This window comes from Trachinotus anak, unplaced genomic scaffold (assembly GCF_046630095.1).
Source record: "Trachinotus anak isolate AG129_WGS33_773 ecotype Australia unplaced genomic scaffold, CSIRO_AGI_Tana_v1 ptg000018l, whole genome shotgun sequence".
NCBI lineage: Eukaryota > Metazoa > Chordata > Actinopteri > Carangiformes > Carangidae > Trachinotus > Trachinotus anak.
Genome location: NW_027273869.1, coordinates 17,777,235 through 17,801,793, shown reverse-complemented (window position 1 = coordinate 17,801,793; position 24,559 = coordinate 17,777,235). Strand labels below are relative to the sequence as shown.

The 24,559-nt window shown below is 42.4% G+C and overlaps 1 long non-coding RNA gene across 1 annotated transcript; it reads left to right on the top strand.

Annotated features, from left to right (window-relative positions):
* Positions 1–2,645: 2,645 nt before the first annotated feature.
* LOC139635148 (uncharacterized) lies at positions 2,646–24,097 on the top strand. The gene is made up of 4 exons (XR_011694132.1): positions 2,646–3,455; positions 22,713–22,885; positions 23,047–23,213; positions 23,317–24,097. It is a non-coding gene; the product is annotated as an uncharacterized lncRNA (long non-coding RNA).
* The last annotated feature ends 462 nt before the right edge of the window (positions 24,098–24,559 follow it).

Here is a 24,559-nt window from a genome sequence, read left to right as displayed (position 1 = left end):
TAATAAAACAAACTGAATCATATCTATAAATTCACATACAGTGTATAAACACAATCCCAGTATGATAACAAACTGATCCATTCAACAGTAGACCAGTGGTACACTTAAAGTGGTGAGGATATTAAGTGGTTTAAAGCAGGAGATCAATGTACATCCTGAAATCCCCTGTGTGCATCTCAGTCCGTATAATGATGAAAGTAGATTTTTTTAAAGAAGGCAAAATTCAGTATCATTTTAAAGTCCACACAGCAGTTAAGCTCTGCACAATGGCTGCTGAATGAGAGGTATAAAATCATAATCTTAGCTGGTTTGTCATTAGATGTAATTTCAACAGTATCCTTAATGCTACGACAAACCACAGAGCTGTCTTTTCTTCCTGGCAATAGTGGCTATATGAGGTATTCACACTCAGGTGTTGAGTTAGAGAATAAAGAGGAAAAAAAAGATCTTGAGGACAAATTGTCTGATTCTGTGTTTGACTGGTTTGATAATCTGTTACAGAGAATCTGTTACAAAGAATTCCCAACTCATCACATTACAACAAACCAATTGTGAATGCTACAGCATCTGGGTCCCCAAAGGGTCTCAGCTCTTGGGACAGATGCCTCCTGTGTGCCAAGTTGGTAATCCACACTTCAAACTTCAAACTTATAAAAAATAAAGTCAGTACACACCAACTGTTAATTACTAGTCAGCAGCTGACAAAGTTATTGTAGGTGTCAGGGAAAATAGGCCCATTTTCTTGTGTATTTATCATGTATAAATTCCCAAAGGTATCTGGGATATTTTTTTAAATCATTTGTTCACATGAATTTACTGAATTACTATTCCTTTTTTATTATGAAGTTTTAATTTGTACCTTCAAATTAATCATTCTTGGCCTCCTGGTTCCCAAAAACTGTCCGTGCTGCAGGTTTGGTTCATTTTCTTTGGAGTTAAACCTGCCTATACTTATGCCTTCAAAGTGATTGTGGTAATAATGTCATGAATTGAAAATGCTGAAGTTACTGAGTTATGCCACAGGAAATTTTGCATTTACTGGAAATGAATTTGTTAGAGGAAGATATGCACACAAATCCAACGCAAGACACTCAGACACACGCAGTGGTGCATACTCCTCTTTCAGACAGGGAGAGTCATGCAGAGGTCAAGCTGATGACACACAGGTAAGATGTCATGAGGTTAAAACCACATGGTCACATCACTAGCATGTGCTGTACTGTACTTCCTGCAGGTGTTGCGTGTGGATGATGAGCATGTGACACAGTCAGGTATGGCTGTCATTTGGGGAATTCAGAGCATCAGTCAGACGTCTGAGTGGCATCACCTCTGTGATGGACAGGTATGTGTCCAAAATATTCAACTCTTTTGAAAACTAAATGACTCGTGACCATCAGGCGCAGTGCACGGTACATTTGTGTGCACATGTGTGTCATCGGTGACCTCCTGACTGAGCTTGCTTCCTCCTGAAACCTTCTGCTTTCTTCCCCCGGCGACAGAAAACCTGGTGACACCAGGATGAGCGACAGGCGAAGAAGAGGAGAAATGGCGCCGAAAACTGGAGGGAGATAAAATGGATAGATAAGGTTGGGGCATCTGAGAAAAAAAAATGGGAAAGTGGATAGATTGCGACAGAAGAGAGAGAGAGAGAGAAAGAAGAAAGTGAGGGGGGGGTGGGGGGAGATGTGAGTGATGCTATTGATACACTGCAGCTGCAGAAAGAGGAGAGGAAGGTGCACTCCATTTTTTTTTTCCTCAAAGTGCTATCGGAAGACATACATTACAATGACAGCACTGTGACAACGCCAGCCACATAAAAAACACACTGCCTTTATTTCATCTCCCACAGATAGTTATTAATAAAAACCAGGACAAGGACACACACACACACACACACACACACACACTTACAGAGACAGAGAGGAAAAACAGATGAGAAAGAGTGATGGAGAGTCGAAAAGGAGAGACGAAGGAGGAAGATCATGTTGTGAGGAGTCTTGTCCCCCTGACAACGTGAAGTCGAGAGCAATGGGCCTCACACCTCGATTTGTCAGTGTGATGAAATAAGCTACCGGCCACAATCCCATACTCCACACTGACTATAGACGTGACATCTAAGGCATCTCTTTTCCCCCACTCTCTTCCTTCCTCTCCTCTTCCAAGTATTCATTTATGCCCTTATTTCTCTTCCTGCTTCCCTCACAGACTCTCTCTACCTTTCTCTCTCCGAGTCTCAGTGTTATCAGTATCTGACACACAGTGAATCAGGGAGTATCTAGCGGCCCGCTATCAGACCTCTCTTCATCTCCCGCTGCCCCTCTGTGCTCAGGCCTATCAATCAGAGAGCCACTGCCAGGACAGATGCCACCGAGGCAACTGCAACCACTGACACAACCTGCAGCTGCCACAACAAACTGATTCAAGACAACTAACCCAATTAACAGAAGTCCTTCAGTCACTACAACAAAGTACAGTCGAGGCAAATGTTTAACATGTTTAATACATAGTGAAATTTGAAAGTTTATGACTTGTTTAAGGTTGGGCTGGGCTGATATTTAATCATGTATCCACCTCATGTATCCTGTTTGTCCTCACAACCAGTGGTATTGAACTTAGGTGACACCTGCCTGATGTATTTCTATAAAAAATACAACAATGGAACAAATTTTGTGATCTTTTTCAAAGTTTTGCCTTTATTGGAAAGTGACAATTGAGATGCAAAAGGGAAATATAGGTAGACATAAGAGTAAGACATGCAACAGAGGTCACTGGCAAGACTTGAACAGGAAGCAGGGGAAGAGGCGATTGCATAGTATGCACCTTAAACACCAGTCCACCAGGACAACCCAAAGTGTGTGCACAAGCTTTTCCCTAAAAATCTCTAAAACACAGTTTAACATCAATTAGATTTTTATGGCCTGTAGTAGAACATGACTTACATTGTCAGAACTGTGAAATGCTTTGACTTTCAGTCATGTCCCCAACACCTGTCACCTGTTAAGTTTAATATGAGAAAAAAGACCTTCAGAACCTTATCTGTCTGAAATAAATAATTAATTTATTTTTTAATAATTTTTGAGTCACCATTGGTGCCTGTCTTTCTTTCTTTTATAAATATAAAATAGGTAATGAAAATGGCCAAATGAAGACATTTGATGTTGGAATATTATTTATCAGCTGCTTCGGTTCAGACTCACAGCCGTGGCGCATTAGGCGCGCTCTCCACGCTGTGGAGGCCCCGCCCACTGCTCATGAGGCGCGGTCACCGTGCGGCACACCTGTCCGTCCACCCCGTGAGGCTAGCGGCCAGCTCTCTGGAGGAAAGGCTCCTCCAGATGCTGGGGACTTAAGCTAGCTCGTCAGCTGGTGGCTGCTTCAGGGCTGCTCATCAGTTTCCGGTGCGGTTGTTGGCCCCCTGGGTCCTGAGAAGAGTTAACTGCTTCTCCTCAGCTTCAGTAAGTGCAGCTTTTGCTCATGTTTGTGCTGTGAGGTGATGTCTCTGGCCCTGTGAAGTTGTGTTTGGTGTGCTGGCGAAATGCTGCTGCTGCCTGCTCTGCCTCAGATCTACTTGTGGTTGATGTGTTGGCCTTGGCTGGTTGCTCATCTCTGCTTCTGCGGGGCTGTCATCTTGCTGTTTATTAGTGTTCCCTTGTAGTGGCTGAGCTTGTGTTTCTCTTGGTAGTCGTTTGGTGTGTGCATTATGACAAGCTGTTGATTGAAATAGTGAATATGAATCATCATCCTGTTTTTAGTGTGATGAGTGGAATTACTTTTGCTGCACTTTGTTGTGGGTTGTTCTGTGCTGGCCAGGCTAAGGATGTAAACATGACTGCTCTTCTGCAGTATGGCCTGCGTGGGAAATGCATAATATAGCATAGGTTGTCACACAAACATCTTCTGCACACACTCCATATTTGGCAATGCTTCGCAGGTTCTACTCAATGGTTTCCACTGCTTCTGCATTCACTCACACCCATTGCCAAACATATGCTCATGTCCGTGTGCTGATGTTCACCTGCTGCTTATCAGTGCTACGTAACATCTCGGGCCTCAAATCCTCACTCACTTCAAGCTTGAGGCCCGTGTGTTGCTGAGATCCTTCACTCCAACAAGGTAAGTGCTGCTTTTTCTACCATTCATTTGTGCTGATGGCTGCTAAATTCTCTAATCGTGAAATAATTACGAATGGCATTTGTCTGTTTGGCATATGCATTATGATGCTTCCCTACTGTTCATGTGCCCATGTGTTTCGTGATGAGTTGATGCTGTTGTTTTGCCGATGAGATCACTTGTTGCTGCTGCTGCTCGTGTACGGTTACTTTGCACTTCAATCCTGCTTTGTGGAAAAGGGATTGTGTTTGTGCTGCACTCCCTCAAGCTGCTATCTCATTTTGTGTCTATTTGTTGGCCTTAAAATATGATTTCTTTTAGCCACAAACATGCTATCTGCATGTGGTCGTCCCAGCTAGGGCTACACAGTCTAGTCTCTGGTTTTTGAGTTTGGTAGTTAGCAGCTAGCTAGATGGTTTGTTTGTATCAATATTTTAAGCCTAAAAACTCAGAAACTTCTGAAAATGATGCAGAAACAGGATGGAGTGTGTACTATTCATACATGAAGCTAACATAAGCTCAAGCAGCTAGCTAGAATTGGCAGTTGTCAACAGTGTCACAGGGATTGTCAGTCAGCTAGATTTAAGATAGCTTCCATAATGATTACTAGCAGTTTGTCGTTGTACTATGTATTATGTACTAGTATTCTGTACAGACCTAGAGTGTAATTTAAGGAATATGTTACAATTTAGGTTGTGACTGTAAAATGGTAAAATTGGCAAATGGAGAGATTTTTCCAAATGACTCAGCCCTAGCTTGACACCACAGTGACTCTTCCTCTAGGGCTTTACTGCTTCACTTGCCAAGCTAAGTGCCGCTTCTCCAGTTCATATTGTGTATGTGTGGGTTTTTTTCTGGCCTGTTCAGTTTGTGTTTGTGTGCTTAGTAATATTAGTATGCTGTGATGCTGCTGAGGCTTCTGGCAGTTTTATTGCTGTGTCACAGATCTGCTTGTAGTCGTTCTGGCATCCACTGGCTGATAATTCCTGCTGCCGTGCCGCTGCTGTCTGCTTGTGTTCACTACTTGTCTACTTGTTTTTGTTATTGCATTGGTATTAATTGTAACTTACCTTCTTGTGGTGGCTGTGCTTGGGTTGTTGTATGTGCAGTATGATGCTGTTGTGATGTCGACTTACATTGTGCTCAGAGTGGTATATATTTATCTTCTATCTTATATTTCAGTGGGTGGTTGTTGAGTTTTTGCAAACTTTTTTTGGAATCACTTGGCTTTGAGGGCATTGATAAGATTTTATTATGATTCTCATTGTAGATGTTTGCATCTGCAAATCCTTGCACTGGAAGTGGGGCTTGTATGTAATTTGTTGCATTAATTATGGCAAGAAAGTTCCTTTATCTCTGGCTCTGATGGTGTCTGTCTAGCACCAGAGCCATAACTCAACCACTCTGCTATTATGTCCACATCCAGATTTTTCCGTGTCTTAATAACTAATTATACAGTATTTAATGTCAGACATTTGTCAGGTAATTGCACTGATGGTCGGAATATATTTATGTCGCCATTTTTTCCTGTTAGTTTTTTTTGCTTGTCCACAAACTGAACCACAAAATAAACTTCAATAACCCCCAACAAGTTAAATATATTGAAGAGTAATGGTTTGCAGAAGCATAAACCGTAATATCTGCATTAGCACTGTTCTTCAAAAAGCTCACGATGGCCAGGCCCTTGAATCTTGAATCAAGTTAAATCTGATGCACAAACGTGACGATAGGAAGGATAAAAGTATGTTTGAGACTCTCATCTATTATTGAAGAGGCCACTAGATCCAGATCACATCAGGCCTGGGACAGTAGATAGTGTTTCATGGTGGCTTTGTCTTTAAATATTCTCCTAGATTGAAAGCTTCAAAGTAAACTTCAATTACTGCCGTGATTAGATCTGGCCTGCTCCATTAGAGGACATTCTAGCTTGGGGGGGACAGACAGAGAGGGCAGGGCGAGGACTCTCAGACCCCCAGCCTAGGAATTACTAACTATTGATCTTGCTGCCACAAGCCATCTGACAATGACATTATAGTTGTGTAGCTTCAGACGCAGCAGTACAGTTCAGCACAGGGGCTGATGTACACCCTGCAAAGCACTTAGACATGGGGGTGAAATCCTATTTCATTTGGGATGGGATAGAGAGCAAAGGGTTTCTGCTGGCTCTGGGTTAAAGTTCCAATTTGATTCAGTTATCATTTTGTTTTGAAATACACTGTGGCTTAGTGAGAGAATTGTAGTTTCCACTGTTTTTTTGACAATGTGGTTTTTCATATCAGCTGCTAAAGAAACATTGTGTTTATAAGTGATAAACAGATGTTTTGCAGCTTAACAAGCTAATGTGACAAATTTAACTTGAAGAGCTCTTATGCTCAGAGCTAACCAGCTGTAATAACTGTGAGAGAGAGAGAGAGAGAGAGAGAGAGAGAGTGTGTGTGTGTGAGTGTGTTAGTGTGTGTGTTCATATAAATGACACAAAACGTGATTATTTGACCATTACGAGAAGATTGTCAACATTCTTTAGCTTTGTATTAAGACCTATGAGAATGTCTCATGTTTTAAGTCCTTCATCCAGTTTTGTTCATGTGAAATATCCATGAAGTTTATCAGACTGATAGAAATGCTGCACAAAGGCCTGATGGGACTGTTATGACATGTGACACATGATGATGATGATGATGATAATAATGATGATAATAATAAAAATAACTAAATAAATAAAGTTACAAAGTGCCTCACAGAAAAAAATAAAACCAGATGAAAGAGAAGGCCAAAGAGCCTGAGCATAGTAGAAAAGGAAATAAAATTTATAAAAACAATAATTAGTTAAAAACAATATAAATAAAACTAAATATTAAACATTATAAATGGCTGAGACAGAGAAATGCATTTTGAGAAGAGATTGAAAGAAGTTAATGAGTTGCAGTGTCTGAGGAGAGAGTTTGAGGGAGTGTGGGGGCTCTAACAGCAAAACCGTGGTCATCCTTAGTCACAAACCTTAACCTTGGGCTGACCAGCAGGCCTCCTTCTGCAGGGATAAGCTCCAGATCCCTGTGACCCTGAACAGGGTGAGAGAATTGAAGGATATTAGGGGTTGAGTGCAGGAGTCGGTTGTGACTGCAGTAAATTCAGTGATGCGCTGTAGTAAGTTTAAAACAGCATGAACCAATCAATATCAAGTTGTTGTTGTTAATGACATATCCCACAAGTACAATACAACACATAACAAGAACAATACCTGGACACAGTGGCTGGAAAATACACACTAGTGTAACAAAATAACAGACAAAATACATACCATGTTACAGATACTACAATGAAGGACATATTCAAATCATATTCAAGTGTATAAATAATATGACAAAGGCTGATAGAAAACCAACAATGGCAGTAACTCCAGGACCTTATTGTTGTATCTCTGACATTATTTTAGTAAAAATATCAGAATGTAGAATGAAAAACTAAACTGGACCTTTCGTGTGTCGACCTTTTGAAACTGGCAGAAACGATGGGAAAATGTATGACCTTGATAATGATGATAATGGTCCTGATGGTTTTCCTCGTCACAAAGCCAATGCTGTTAATAATGACAGTGATGATGATGGATATGATGATGATGATGATGATGTTGATGATGATAATGACGGTGCTCCCAGTGATGCTGCTGGCACTGTTGATGTGGCTGATGATTGTGGAAATGAGCACGTTGATAAGGCCGAAACATTTTCTTTGAGCATGCACGGCTCCTGATAAGGCTACTGTAAGTCTCCACTGATAGTCCCACTGACCATCTTATCTACGACATCTCACTGTCAGACATCCACTTCCCTTTCCTCTCTGGCTTCTGCAGGCTCCCGAAAACCATTATAACCTGAACACACACATCCATAATCATGAGTCAAACATAAAAAGGCTAAATTACAGAAACTTAATGAACGTAGAAGGGAGGGATTTGATTTAAAATAGAAACGGGGGTGCACTAAAGAGCCAGAGAAAAGGTCTGTGGGGAAAGTGAAGAAGAACATGGGCACTCAAGTAGGAGAGGGGAAGATGGAGACAGAGAGGGAGAGAGGGGAAAGAAAGAGAGAGAGCGAAAAGGCAGGGGGAAGATAGATCATGGTCCTGAGCGATTGTGACAAGCATAGACCCTATCAGCCGCTGTTTGTTTGCACACTCCCCTCTCTGCATTAAAGGAGCCGTCCAGGCCGCCGGCAGGCCGCGAGCGCTCCATCTCATCACCTGACACGCCAACAGATGTTATGGGCTGATAAGAGCCCCGCGGCCCCCTTCCCTTTGCATCTACGATTACCTCCGCACAAAGGAGAAGGGGCGGGCGGGGGGGGGGGGGTGGAATGGAGAGGGGGAAGGAGGCAGAGGAGGGGAGGAGAGGAAATCAAATACTTCATGATGGCCTGGTGTTAAAAAAAATAAAAATAAAAAAAATAAGAAGAAGAAGAAATGAAATAGATGGAAGTGGAGTGTGTGTGTTTGTCTGTGTGTGTGTGTGTGTGTGTGTGTGTGTGTGTGTGTGTGGAGGGGGGTGGGAGATTGAAAAAGGGAATGAGAGAAGGAAAGATGGTAGGGACACACTCATTTGTCCTGTATGAAGTGGTAAATGGCCTTGCCGTGCTTCCTGGCCCCATGCTGTTTGTCTCTGTCCTAATCGGCTTATTCCATAAGCACTGCTGCACCATCGTCATTAGGCAATGATAATGATATTATTTAACAGGGGATGAGAGAATTAAGGAGGCGCACTATCTGATGGCTAGTTTTGTTCACCGCCTCATTTCCTCATCCTCGGAAAATGTAGCATTTCCCAGTGATAAGAATTGTTTTGCAATTGTAAAGATGCTTTAATGACAGCCACATCCATTGGCTTTATTGCCTAAAAAACACCATTACTCTAACTTTTGTACTTTTACATGGCTGGTTTGTTCTCCAAATAACACTAGCTAAATTGGGATGTCAAAAAAAAAAAACCCCAATAGTGGAACATTGGTCTTGTTATGGCGAATGTAACCCAATCAGTGCAGTAAATACATACATATCTTCGTCTCCCTCCCTCTGTCGCTTCCTCCTGATCACTAATTTATGATATAATTTAACAACATTTCTATATTTGTTCCGCTAAACACTTTGCGTGGCATCAAATTACGGGCTCACAAAAGATCATAGAAACCCAATATCATGCATCCTATTCTCAGCCAATCTGAATGGAGAGATTGTGTTCCTCTTTCTTTTCCACTGCTTGGCTCCCGAGTCCAGAGGGGGATAGATGACATTACTAAACACAAATCAGCCAATAGAATAAACAAACTCTGGGGATAAACAACAATGCAATCTCTATCTGTGCGTAAACAATATGGAGTGTGCATGCATGTGTGTGGCTTCTCCTGATGAGATTGAATATGTGTAGATGATAAGCCAACCAAGGTAATCAATGCAGTAATGATGGCGGGTGATGGGGGTGGGGGTGGGGGTGGGGGGGGGGGGGTGATATCGCAGGCAGTCATCAATGGAATTTCTAAAGCGCCTTGCCTGCCCTGTGTGTGTGTGTCTGTGCTGTGTTTCTGTGTGTGTGTGTTTGTGCGTGGACCAAAAGCGTGACAAACGCGTCATCTCGTGTGCGAGAGAGATAAGCTCTAAATAATTGCGGTCTGACAGGCCTGAATAATGGCCAAATTAGACAGAAGGTGCACATTATTACGAGCGGCAAACATTCAAGGCTGGTTTGAGATGTAACTGGGCTTGATTAAGGCTGCGATGATGGTGATGATGATGATGGTAGTGTTGTTAGACGCACACCCCACCTTAATCCCATTTCCTCTCTTCTACTTTTCCCCTCTTTCTTCTTCTTTGCTGTGGATTAGCATTGCGGGCCACCATTGCTCCACCGAGTTACCTGTGGACGACCTCCTGTTGAGCAGCAGCCCACACACTGAGAGTAAAAGGGGGATGAGCAAAGAGAAAGAAGATGAGGAGGCGGGGGAGGCAAAACAGCTACGGCCGTTGATAATCAGTGGATAAAAAGAGCGATACAAGGTCAGGGAAAGGACGAAGAAACAGTTGGGTGGAGCTGGGTTTGTGGGAAACGGGGTGTGAAAGGAGCGATGGGAGAGAACAGAGGGAAGATAGAGGAGTGGCGGCTTTGATGTCGATCAGCTTTGGATTTGGTGTTTTGTCTGTGCCGTGGTTACGCCACGCTCAGCTAGAAAGATGAGAAAGGCCTTTTTGGAAGCGTTGGCTCGGTTGACGTTTACCTGAGGCCCAACCAAAACAAGGAGCCTGTATCCACTGTACGGATCAGAGCAGCAGTACAGCATGACCTAATGGCAGAGAGACGGGCTGAAAAATGACTGAATCAAGCATGTAGAGGAGGAAAAACAGACTGGAAATCAATTTCTCCACCTGATGTGAACCTTTATGGCTGAAATCAGAGCATATAGCAAACTAAATGGCATCAAACTGAAGTAATTTTGCATTGACCTTTTTTGAGGAAAAGCCCCCAGTTTATGCTTTTTTTTCCAAAAATAACATGGACATTTGTGCACTTTTGTGGTTAAACATCATTCTTACATTTAATTCACTGTACCTTCAATTTTTCTGCTGTTACTATTTGAATACAGGGTCATCTCCTTTGACATGAATTCTAAAAGACAAAAAACATATATGATATATATAATGAGCATATAGTTGGGCTGCATGTTGGCTTGGTGGTTAGCACTGGTTAGCATATTCCTCAAGGTTCCTCCAGAGGGGCCAGTTTCAACTTGTGATGGGATTGGTGGTTTATATGGGAGCACTGAGCAGGGCAACAGTGATTGGTGGATAGTCTGGATGTGCGTTAATGTACAAAACAAAATGGGTACAATGAATGACTCTTCCACAAAGTCAACTGAAAAGTCACACTTAAAGCATCAGTAATGGTGAACTTGTCGACCATGTGATCGAACTTTCAATGGTGCTTGTTCCTCCATTATTAAACCTGCGACAACTGATTGTTTGGCCAATTTGAGGCGTAAAAAAAGCTTTAAACACTACGTATATATTAGCTGATATAGTTGCACACCCAGAATACATGGGGTAACATTATCATTCATTTGTAGTCTTGTTTCTCTAAGTACATAAGCCCAATATTTCTTCTCCTATTAGTCTGGTTTTGGTATCTTTTGAGTCGTCTGGAGTTTCCAGATGAGTTTTACTGGAGGACAGTATTCGCTTACTTTTTTCTCAATGAGATGATGTTTAAGTTTTTTTTTTTTTTTTTTAACAAGCTGGATAATTTCAGTTTTGGAGCAGAACTCCCCAAATCTATTTGAAACACCCATCTGATACAGTATCACCAGGAGGAGTGATCAGATCCAGATCACATCCATAATCTCCACGCTGATCACTGCCCAAGCAGACGGTTATCTTTTGCGCGATAGTGATTGGGAGATTAGTGTTTTTAAATGCTTATCCGTGTAGACCTCCCTGAGGTAGCCGGGCTCCAGAGCCTCTGCTGTGTCAGATCAGAGACTCAGACACACAGATCCAACACGTTGGCTTTTGGAAGGAGAAGGGAGAGGATGGGGGGGGGGGGGGGGGCTGCAGTGGATCATGTACATAATCACTTGTTTATCGCCAGAGCATCTTGCCAAATCACTAAAACACTGCTCTAATCACACTAACCAGAGCAGCTGCTGTTTTACTCCTTTGTGCATCTTAGACCTGTATGGGGTCAATTTAGGATTATACAGATGGAGGTTTTCGACAGGTAATAACAATAGCTTACAGATATTTTTGGATAAAATCAGCTAATATTTACAAGAGCTGTAAGGTGTAATTTTCCTTTTTTGATGGAGGTAAGTTATTTTCCACTTCCTCCAGCCTTGTCGTCAGCTTTTCTTTTTATTGAACTCACAAAGATGAATCTGATATAGATTTTTCTCATGTAACAATTCTTTCTTCCATAAAAAGAAATCTACTTCAGATTTTAAGTTTTTCATTCAGAATTCTGTACAAATTCACACTTTTAACGGGAAAATGTACAAATATGTTGGTTGTTGCACCAAAAACCAAAATTATTAACTGGAAGTATCTTGAAGTAAACTGCAGCTGTTCTCAGTGGTATCCAGCAACTCCACCACGTCAAAGGGAGCACTGTCATTTTATTCATTTTACACATAATAAACGGTGCTTAAACACCAAGGAAATGCTCAGAAAACAACCAATAAGTTTCCCTAACTTGTTGTGAGAATGAACAAAGGTCTCTAAAACAGCACAATGGGACAGCTGCTGCTGATGCTACTAAGAATAACGTGCATACATCCTTTGGTGAAATCTGATCAAAAATGTCACAAGAATCAATACAGGCAAAGATGGCCAGTATCATATTGATCACTTCTGTATTAAATATGCAATCAGACTACTCCAACACTTGTGTGGGGCCAAAAAGGGGCCAAAAGAAACGTGTCTGATCAGAGTGTATGCGACTCTGAGTAAGAGGGAGCGTTTCTGTGTTTGGGATCAGGGTGAGATCAAATCCTCCATACACAAAAAGCTTCCTGCTATGTATCAGCTGTCCTCATCTACCATGGCCTGGTAGGAGATGTTCTAGTGCCAGTAGGACGGAGGGGAAAAACTCCAAACACTAAATAAGCCTTATCTGCTCCCAGTGCTCGGCTGAGATTAGAAGAGGAGTAAAGGAAGCCAGCAGAAAGGAAAGGAAGCCACCAGAAAGGAAAGGAAAAGAAGCCAGTGGAAAGAAGCGGTTGGGATAAATGAAAGAAAAGGCAAGGTATTCTGTGGAAAGAAAAGGAAGAAAAGGAAAAGACTGGCAGGAGGCCAGCAGTGAGGAAAAGGTTAGGAAAATAAAGAAGTTAAAGGAAATGAAAGGAAGCCAGTGAAAAGCGAAGGAGGTCAACAGAACGATAGGAAGGGGGAAAGGAAAAGAAGCCAGTGGATAGAAAGGGAAATAAAGCGAGTGGAAAGAGAAGGAAAGGAAAGGGAAGGACAAGAAAAATATCAGAAAGGAGACGAGGCCAGTGGAAAGGGAAGGAAAGTAAAAAAAGCCAATGAAAAGGAGATTAGGAAAAAGGGGATATAATGGGAACACATTTAATAGGAGGTAAAGGGAAAAGTGACATTACAAGGGGAGAAGTAAGAATAAGACCAGACGTGGGTGTCAGATGATGGGTGTACTGGCCTTTTCAGCCAATTCTGAACTACTCCACGCTTTATAGCTCCCTGCTAAAGAGCGACAGAGTCAACCCTGCCTCCTCTCTGAAATGAGGGTCTATCTTTGGAGAGAAGCGCTTGTTTTTGATTCCATTACCCAGGCGAGGTGTGGGGTGAGAGGGTGGCAAATGGGGGAATTTGGGAGTGCTTGGCGAGCAGACGCATGGGGAGAAAAGCCAGTTTGGGAAGCAGCGGTGGAACCACAATCTCTGGAGTCCATTCTGTCCCTGCCGCCCTGCGATCCCCACAGCAATTAAAGGCAAGGAGAGAGAGGCCACAGGGAAGTCCAACAAATCACGCCCACATGTCGATGCACTTGGGCTTCACTAACAAATGTATTACGTCCCGTTCTTGTAGAAGGGTACCGAGAAAAAAACAGTGAGGGTGCGCTAACGGAGATTTCGTTAGAGAATCCTTTAAACGGTGGATCAGAGGGGATTCAGACGGTTCACAACTAAATGAGGAATCATTTGATTTTCTGAGTTATCACTTCCCCTCCTCTCACTGGTTTACGTTCAGTGCAGACTGTTAGCATAATACACAGAGCAAGAAGTCTGCGTTTCCTTTGAATCCACTTCCATGTTCTTTAAATGCAGTTAGGAAATTTGAAATTGAGTACTCTGCATTTCAAAGATTTTACTCATTAAGGTCAATTTACTCACCATGATGAACACCAGTACTGTGAAAACAATTGTATAATGTGATCTGGCAGGGGATCTCCAGTGTCAAGAGAAATCACCTTGATGATGTCATCAGGGTCATACCAGTTTGGGCTTGAAGAGTAGAAATTTGTAAAGGAAAGCCGGGGATGTTGAATTTGAAAGATGCTTTCACAGAACAGCAAGGGTCAAACAAAAAATGCCATTGTTGCATTGTGGGAAGTTTAGGATGTAGTTTCTATTAATAGTAGCAGTTTAAATTAAAATATCTCTGCCTCTGCTGATTCAAGTGTGACTATCATTCTTTTAATATGTCGCTTGGAAGACCCCAGACTTTATGGGAGGGGTAATCTTAATTATCCAAGCATACCTGGGTACCCATGTATTACTGCAGGGTAGGATGGAATTGAAAATTTGACACATTTTTGTGCTTAATGGAGATATATTGTATGATAAAAGGATCAAAATCAATCTGATCTTCTACTGAGATTATATTTACTTTTTTTGTTTGTTGTCTGTTACTTTTTTTATTTGGAGTTCTTTGATTTGAAAACTCGTTGCAAAACCTGTGAGAAAATGCATAAATTTGGGAAGCTCATTCTGATTGTCTTTGGCTAACCTGGGTCAAACTCTTAAATATATTTTTCTTTACATCTCGTATAAACATTCATACCTCGTGAGAAGACATCTGAAGCAAAACAGAGTTCAAAACTTTTACAAATTCGACTCTCGTCCAGAAGTTTTCTTAAATAAATACACCCACTGAATTCTCACTCTGTCGCAGACCTCTTACACAGTTTCATGATTCCATAATAAGTTTGTATCTTTTGTAATTTCCCTCTGGTGGATATAACTTGTAAAAGTTGTGATATTTTGATCTCTGTTGTGTTTTCTTACTCCTACACTGTCTAAAAAGAAGAAGGGGAAAAAGGCAGAAAAAATAACACCCATCATCTGACCAATCGCAGCAAACGATAGCAAGATTGTCTCCATCCTTCATTGTAGGATGATCCTAAATCCACATTACATCTCTCCTCACACCCCCAGTTTTCACTTTAAGTCGAATATCACCACTCACTCTTATGCCGGAACTTTAAAGCAGTGCCAGTGGCCACCCACTCCAACTCTTATCCCCTCTTCTTCCCCTCTCCTCCAATGTCCATCAGTCATTGTTTCCTTCGCATCCTCCTCCTCTCCTCTAGTCACCCCTCCCTCCCTCTCCTCCCTCCTCCACCAACCCTTCGGCTTTGATCTTGATTTCTGACCAGGAAATATCTACCAAGGGGCCGTCCAGCTACAATAACATTCAATAAAAGAACACAAGGGTGGCTGAGACCGGACCACTGATAGCGCCACGATTTATGGGCCCTGCTCGCTTGTTTTCCTGCAACAGCCGCGCATTCACACACAACAACAAACACACACGCTGTAGCCTTGGATATTACCAAGCACATTGCCTCGCACTCGAGGATACTACGCACGTTATTTGTATTCATGAGTATCTTGTAATGTCTCTCTCACGGTTTTATTGTAATCAGCCCAGTACTTGAGGCCTGATTTATTCTCCTGGACTTGTCAGTTTACCATTTTAGATCTGTAAGCTCTTTTTCATGGAGATACTGTATGTATTGGGTTTATTTTTATTCTGTAAAACAGAAAATTGGTGCATTTTTTAATTTTTAAATTTTTTTAGTACACAATCCATTATGCAAAGCCTTAAAAATCATGTCATGAGTTTATCTTCTTTTGTCAATAGAGCGTTTTTTTTGTTGCCTCTGTGCATCTGCAGGCACATCTTAATAAAATAGAGCCCTTTGAAGCCTTGCTACTTTCTTTTGAAACATCTCAGATGTTTGTTGCTTTTTGTTGAAAACAACAGTAACTCGGAGTATGACCCTTGCCTTTCACTTCACAAACCTTACAGGGTCCATGGTCTTAACTTTGTCAAAATATGTGTAAATGTAAATGTTCTGTCTTTGCTGGTAAATTTCACGTCTGGTTTGTTCTTCCTTAACGAAATCATACTGCAGCTGCGGGAATAAATTCTAAATTTGGTTGTTAAAATTTGATAGATTTAAAGATGTTGATACCTGGCAGAGATTTTCTGCCGTCAGCAACTGCCGTTGAAAATACCTTTGCGGTTTTCAGTGTATTCTTGTTTCTGCAGAGAAACTTTACATCTGACATCTTGGTTGGGCTTTGTTCTTTGATGCTGTAAAAATAAAAGCAGTTGCTTTGGCTTGAAGCAAACTACATCAAATCAAACACAGACTGGGCTGTAGTTGTTGTTGTTGTTGACACTTGTCTCAATCCCCTTTGTTCCAATGTCCATATCACCAGCCCACCGCACACTGATGCCTGTCCAAACAGGACTACAAATGGCTGCCGTCCCACAGTCTTTAACATGGTGTGGGACCATGCACTACTCCTCAGCCTGCTCAGAAAATCCACTGTGACCAACGCCGTCCGAATGGACAAGAAAAGACAGTGTCCCCTTATTCCTCGACCCCCAACGGCTAGAACCGAGTGTGACGCCTCTACCCACAAACCAGTGGGGTATCAGCCCCTCTGCGCCCACACTCCCTTGGCCGGAGTGGCGCATCATCGTTACGGGACGCACCTCTGAGATTCGTTCCCCGTCCCAGTTGCGGTCCCACTGCGGTTATCTGCTCAGGGCCAGGGAGCAGGGACAAGCGTGGGACGGAGGGGTTGGACCGGGGTGGGAAGGGGGGCGCAGCACCGATCCATTTTAGGACGGTGAGGGATCATCATTGTCTTCCGTCTCACCCTGTCACTTACTATTACCAACCCACTAGCTTGACATCCTGTGTATTTCTATGTGTGTGATTCTACAAAAACTGTACTGGATGTGTGGTCTTGGCATCGAACTTGCACACGCGCACTTTACAAGCGAGCACACACTCTCTCTTTCTCGCAAACACACACTCTCCATACACAGACACACTGTCATCACTACAGGCGCTTCTCAGCAAACCTACACATCGGATTGTGAGTGGTACAGCTCTTCCTAGCAGACTGTGTGTGGGAGGGACAGAGCCACAGGCGCTAAGTGTCTCTATAGCCCATGTGAAATCAAATGTAGGCTGCGATGAGCCTCCAACCACACTAGGCACAATCACATGGAGAAACAGAGGGAGAGGGAGCTTTAGAAGACCACCAAGGATAGCAGCATGGCACAGGATGCCTGGGCTGTCTTCATGTTAAGGCCTTTTTCTTCACTGTTCCAAAGTATTCACCACTTAAAACAGATTAAGAGCTTGGGGAATAAACAGGCCCGATGCTACGAAGTGGGGAAACACAGGAGGAGGGTTTCGGGAATTAGAGAGCAGGACGAAAGGGAAAGAAGCCTTTCAGGAGATAACGCCTCGAGAAGCAATCAGAATTGTTCCAATATTAAGGCGCTTGTGATGAAACAGATGAATGGATGAACAAAAGGCGGCAGAATAGAGACATTTGGATTGTTTCATGGGAAAGGAGCTACTTTCTGTATCTTCAAGAGCTCAGTTTTGGACTCGAATGAATAGATAAGATTGTTAGATGGTGTCTGCAGCAGTTCTTGTTTTGTTTGTTTTACAAAAACATCTCTGAACTGTGTATCTGAACTACAGACCTCCAGCCAAGTTGAGCCCTCCGGCAATACGATCAGCCTATTTCTGTTCGTTTTGGCTTCTCTCAGAGACGGTGGAGGTGGTTGGTCTGAGTGTGATGAAGCTATGTCCCATCCTCTTCCTCCACAGTTTCCTACCCAGTGTTGTGTGTGTTGGGACAGAGAGCTAAGAGTGGGAGAAATGCATCAGATTAGATGCCTATGTATCTGATTATTTTCCTATGGGATAGTGTGATATAATGGTTTTCCATTTTTGGCCTGTTATTAGTCCGGATATAAGCTAGTCAGCATTGTCCACTTCTGATATAATGGCTATGATACAGTTTTGTGATAACACAAGCACTTAGATCACACAAGCATTCATGAAAGTTTAAATAATAAAACACAATGAGGTCTTGATATAAGAAAATAGCAGATGAGGCGGAGGCAAAGGGAGGCCTGAGTGGTATTTTCCCCCCGGAGTCCATTATTTTCTTTACCCCAGAGCGCATTATGGTACTTACACCAGGGCTACTTACCACAGACACAAAGAGTATTTTAATCTGTAAGATTAATTACTAAGTTTTACTATTGTCAGTTCAACCCATTGTTGTTAATTTCACCAGTAAAAGTTAACAAGCTTGAAATTTCGTTTTGTGATAAGGGTGAGTTGAAAGAAAATATTACACAAATAAAAATATTGAGCAGTTGAAATCACTTCAGATGAATTTGCAACGATGATTGTTGCTGAATTGTTTCCGATATGTCAGTAAAGCATTCTGGATTAGGCTTCTTCTCCACAGCAATAGTGACTGAGCCTCCCTGGGTATCCCTATAATTAGAGCCAATCCATACCAAACTGAAGTAATTTCTCAGTGGAGCTCCACCAGTATTAGAAATATTACCAAAATTGCAATATGATCAAGTCCAATATCCAAATTTTAAGAGCTGCAATGTTTTTGACAGAGGTAAAATGAATGACTATGAATGAAGCATTATTGTTCTACAGAGATGTCCCTGGCCTGTAAATCATCTTCTGCAGATGTAAAGGAACAGACTTGTTTGGTAGAGACCCAAACAAAAAAATCACATCATCATTTTTATATTTTTTTCCAGGGAAAATGAAATGCAACATTACCATTCAAACTATAATTGTGACTCAAATCGCAAAATGTGTAAAAATAGTTGCAATATGATATTTTTTGGCACATCAGTCAGTCCTGTTTCATATGCAGTAAATATTACTATATCATTAAATCATGCAGGAGGAACTGAATCACTAAAGGGAAACTTTCAGTGATTAAATCATAGTAGTGTGTGTGTGTGTGTGTATGTATAAATAAATAAATAAATAAATAAATAAATAAATAAATAAATAAATAAATACTCCATATGACTTTATGCACAACCCTGTCAGCCAACCAGGTGAGAGTATTTTCTGTCATGTTATTACATTTTGTACTAAATAAGAATTTTAGAGTTAATTATAATTCAAAGGGTAAATTTTGGGCATAACTAGTCTCAAACTTCTGGCTATGTTTCCAAACTTTTGTCACCAGTTATGGATTCATGTTGTGGTCGACCTGCTCTCAGACAGACTGTGTGGTCATGGCATTTGATGGAAAGGTCAGAACTGGGTCGGATCGGATCCCGGCCAAAAACCTCTGATGAAGCTGGGAGTTTTGAAGCAGCCGCACACTCTGATCAACAAAAAGAGAAATAAAGGAAGTCAGAAAAGTGAGGGGGAGGCTGAGTGAGTGAGTTAACAAAGTGAATGCTGCAGTTAATCCCTCATCGATTCAGTCATGCTTTTTTTTTTTCTATCTGTGGGCATTGGAGACCTAAAGAAAACACAGCTGTCTGTAAAAATAACATTTAACTAAGTTGCCATAATGATGGTGATGATAATAGAGAGTGCCACCAGCGAGCACTGTGGGCGTTATTGTCCCTTATTGGCCCCCCTACTGGTTTGATTTGCACAAAAGATGTGAGAGGGAGGAAGATGATTACCATAACAAACACACACTTGCAGATGCACTCTTCCCCAGGGAAGTGTCAATCTAAGAGGGAGAGTATGTTGACATTTATAACCATCTGGGGGGGACATGGTCGCTATTTCTCAGCTGTTTAACTTCAATTAGGGAAGGAAGGGCGGAGAGGGGGGGAGCAGAGGGAAAGGAGGGGTGGGGAGGGGGCAATGGGGACGACTTGTTACCGAATGGTTAAGTGGCAGCAGAATAGGCACTAAGGGGGGAAACACATTTATGGGTGTCTCCTAAAGAGTTTGCATTGTGCCCTGGCCTTTGTGGCTTCACATTGATGGAGGACTGCTGATGGCTATAGGAGATTATGTATTGACGGAGGATGTTAATGTGGACCTGGGCCCTTTTTTTGCAAAGAGTGATTACACTGGTGAGGCCTCACACAGTCTGGAAGTTACATCCATTCACCTGAAAGCCAAACAAATATCTCAGACCTTTCTTTTTTAAGGTCAGCGTCAGACACCGCCGCCCAGTACTCTAAATATTGAGATGGTAGATCCCAGCGGACTGGACCAAGAATGAAAGATGGACAGAAAGAAGAGGGGGAAAAAAAACACCAATAATAAAATGATGAGGAGGGAGAAAAGGTCCTATTGGACAGGAAATAAAGTGTGCTGTCAGTCAGTAGCTGCGCTGCTGCCAGAGTCACATCTCCCAGGTTATTGCTTATTGTTTACTCCCCTCTGAAAAGGTCAGAGGTCACGGCGACCACATCTATTTTTCTCTCCCACCCAGTCACCCCATTCTTCTCCAAGCGCAAGGAGGAACAAAGAGCGACGGTGGGGGCGGCGGAGGGAGAGGGGTGTGTGGTTGGAGGGCGAGTTGGTGGCGGTGGCGGCGGCAGCGGTGGTGGAGGTGGGTGAGGGAGAGTGGAATTAGAAAAAAAAAATATAGAAAAAGAGAGCAGCGATCAGACAGTGCTGATAAGGAGAGGAGGCAGGGGCGGGGTGTTGCTGTGAGCTTTTGGGGGGAGGCGGCGGTGGCGGTGGCGGGAGGATGGGGGGGAGTAGAGGAGGAGGAGGAGGGGGGGTGATGTGTGTATTCAACTCCGGGCTGACTCCTCTTATGCTAATACAGCCAATTTCCTCTTTTATTTCATTTCTGGAGCCGAAATCTGCGATCTGCGATAAGGTTGCCGTGGCGACCGCCTGTTCCCCGGGCGGATGCGGGCAGCCGTGTGATGGAGATGTGTAAGTCGGCGGGAGCAGCAGGGAATGAATAATTTAAAACTCCACCAAGCTGAAGAGATAAGAGAGAGCAGGGCTGAGGCCTCTCTCCCCCCACTCTCCTCCCCCCTCTCTCTCACTCTCTCACACAGAGACACACACACACACACACACACACACACACACACACACACACACACTATCCCTCGCCCTCCATCTCGCTCTCTCTCACCCTTCCCCACAATCCATCTCTCCACCTCACCCCTTCTAACTCTCAATCCCTCCTTCCCTGTGCTCTCTTTTTTCCCCTCCCTCTCTTTCACTTTCTATTTCTCTCTCCGGACATCTAAGGCTTCATCCTCCAAAGCAAGCTGACCTCCAAGGTCAAGGGCATGATGGGTAATTGAACTGGTGGTTTGGGGGCGGCTGGAATCGGTGCCTATGGATGATGCAGCAAGAGACAAGAGTGGATGATGATGATGATGATGGTGGAGGAGGAAGGCCTTGCTCCAATTCAAACTACTTGTTTTCTCCTCCTGTTGGTTTAAACGAGATGAAATTCTGAAACGCTGCCCTTGCTGCCGCCGCCGCCGCCACCGCCGCCGCACTCTGACTGCCAAATGTGTGAGCATTCAGCGAACTTCGTATACTTCAAGTTAAGCCCACTTGGCTCGTGTCATTCTTACATTAGTCACTCGAACAACAGGCGGCTCTCCAGCTCACAATGGCCCAACACTTGAATGTAACACATGCTTGGAATAGTTGAGTGTTCCAGCTGAACGGTGCTCCTGTGTAAACACACTGGTGCTTCATGGGTGACTCGATGTCCTGAGAAGCTCGTGTGTATGTGTGTGGGTGCCTGTGGTGTTTTTTGCACAATGGGGTGTGGTTAACTCAGGTGAGGTTCTTATTATTAGGAAAGATCCACTGTGAAATGGATTCAAACTGTTAAAAAAAACATTTCTGGCTGATTTAAAATGACTGTTTTACTGGTAGAGGGTGTATTTTCTTATAAATATATAATAAGTATTAACAATCATAACCTCTGCTTGTATGTTGCACGATACCTAAGTACAGTTTGATGTACTTGTAATTATGTTTTATGATACTTTTTCATTTATTCCACCAAATTTCACAATGAAAGATGCTTTGACTTTACAGCTGTAGTTATGATGTCACAAACAAAACATGTGATCAACTTATAAAATATGACGCAGTGTTTAGAATTTAATCACATCACAGTGTTAAAAAGCGTCAACCTCCACCAGATTTAACATTAAAAGGGTGCTTACCATCATGTCAATACACTCGTGCCAACTCTCAAATATGATGAATGCTGGGTAATGAGTACTTTTACTTTTACTTTTTGTATTTACATGCTGATAATACTGTTTTATACTGTAGTATTACTTAAAAGGTAACCAAACCAACAATAAACCGACTTCACATAGATCAAATCACATCACTTTTCAGCTAAAGATTGATCAAATCATTTCAGTCACATTCTGGAAGAGGGTTGAAAACATATAAACTAAATAAAGTTGATGCTTGTTCAGGGTAAATCAAAAATGCAGCAGTTCAGTTTGAATGAAATAACAGGTGTGAGAGGATTTAGGATTTTTCCTTAATTCACACTTTCTGCAGGGCGGTCATGCAGGCCACTGGCTCGCCACTCAGCAGGTTGAGGTTGGTGTGTGTTACGTTACATCCTCGACTCCTGTCTGTCTGGCCCGCCGACCTGTTTTCATTCCACAGCTGTAGCACGAGGCTTTATCGCCATGGAGATAAACCACAGTTATAAACACCCCCGCGGGTCATCTTCAGGTGAAGGGTTCATGGTGAGGTGTGGCTGGCCGCCGCCCACCATCTCTCCCTCTCTCTCCCTCCCTCCCTCCCTCCCTGGGTGTAGGTACCTGTCCTAAAGAGACACAAGTGGAGGGGAAAATCGGAACAAAAAAGCTGATTCATAAACAAGCCACACAGGGCGCCCGCACAGGTAATCTCAGCCCATGCGTGAAGCCTTCATCCCTGTGGCGCCAGGAGGCAGCTCGCCCCGCCAGGACACAAATGCACACACACAAAGTTGAGTAAAAAATATCCAAATCGATATATTTTAACAGCACCTCCAAGTCTTTATTTTTCCACCTGCAAATGAAGCTTTGAACATTGTATGATATTGCGTTAATTTACACAATAGTGTCTTAAATAAGCTCTTTAAAGCATCTTTTTTTTTTTGCACGTAGTTCTGTCTGAGCTCCATCTTTCATCTGAGCAGAAGATCTCAGCCCACATCCTCCATGGTCTTCTTCACATCAAGGGGGATAAGAAACTTGTTTTGTCTGCCAAGTGCAACATCTCACATTCCTTCATCTGACCCGTCCTGCTCTCCAGCTAACGCACAGAATGACACGTACGGCTCGGCAACAAAACATGCAAACAAACTAGATAAGCAAGGGATCTAAACATGTGGTTCCTCCTTTTCTAACACCAAACACCCGCACTTCCTCCACCAGACACACGGTGGCACTACGTACTTATTGGAGACCTGCAGCTTGGGCTCTCCCTCCATCCTGCCTTGAACATGGAGTCCCACCAAGCAGAGCAGGGGTAAACACACACACACACATACACACACACACACGCACACACACCTAGCAGATACTCCAGATTACATTGATAGTGCCAAAAATATTGGCCCATAGAAATAATACAACACAGTGATAACAGAATGCTATCTGGTCTGATCATGATACCACAACTAAACGCAAGCAGAATATCAACTCTCGCAAACAAGAAATAAGAAACTGGGCCTCACATCAGTGAGATGACAAAATAAAACAAGACTGACACCCTCAATCTGACATGAGTGAAACCCAGTAGCTCAAAATAAAAACCAACCAAACAAAAAAAAAAACCCAAAAATGCCGGCGTCTTGAAGCAGCTGATGAAAATTACAGTGTAAAAGTGGTGTTTCAGCTCCTCTATGTGAAGCCATGTAAATAGAGCAGTTTTAAGAGGCTTTCAAGGCTGTGTGCGAGCAAATATGATTTCATTAAACAGGATATGAGCCCTCCTTTCTGATGGCTGTTAATCTAGATTAAGGTTTGTCTGGATATTCACAAATAGATGTTGGAAGAATCGAGCAAATTAAACACACCCCAGTCATCAAATCTATTCAAACAGGGTCAAAATATAGAAGAATTTCTGCTCTTTATTCAAACCTTATTATCTCTTTAATTAAATTATTCCCAAATTATTTCTCTGTTAAAATTGTAATCTTTATAAAGGAATAATAATAACTTTAATATATTTGTTTTAAATGGGGGAGATTTGCCTGCATGGGATGCACATCAATCTGTTTTCTTTGTGTGTGTGTGTGTGTGTGTGTGTGTGTGTGTGTGTGTTTGTGTGTGTGTGTGAAAGCCACTGGTAGATTTACATTTGTTTAATTATAGAAGCTTGCGATCGTCTCTATCTGAACTGCGAGTGTGGAAAAAGAATTGTAGGGGCCTCAATTAAATCTGATGTTAATTAAATCTGATCTTGTTTTGTGTATTAATCAAGCGGCAATTTTAATCTAGTGAATACACAGACTGTAATAAGAAATGTGGATATAGAGGGAGAGCAAGAATTATTTTAATTTCATGCTTGTGATGAATGTTTTTTTTTTTTTTGAAAAATATTTTATTTATTTTACTTGCATTAGTTCCTAATCTACCCCTCAACCCATTCTCTGTCTCTCTTTATGCAATCTGA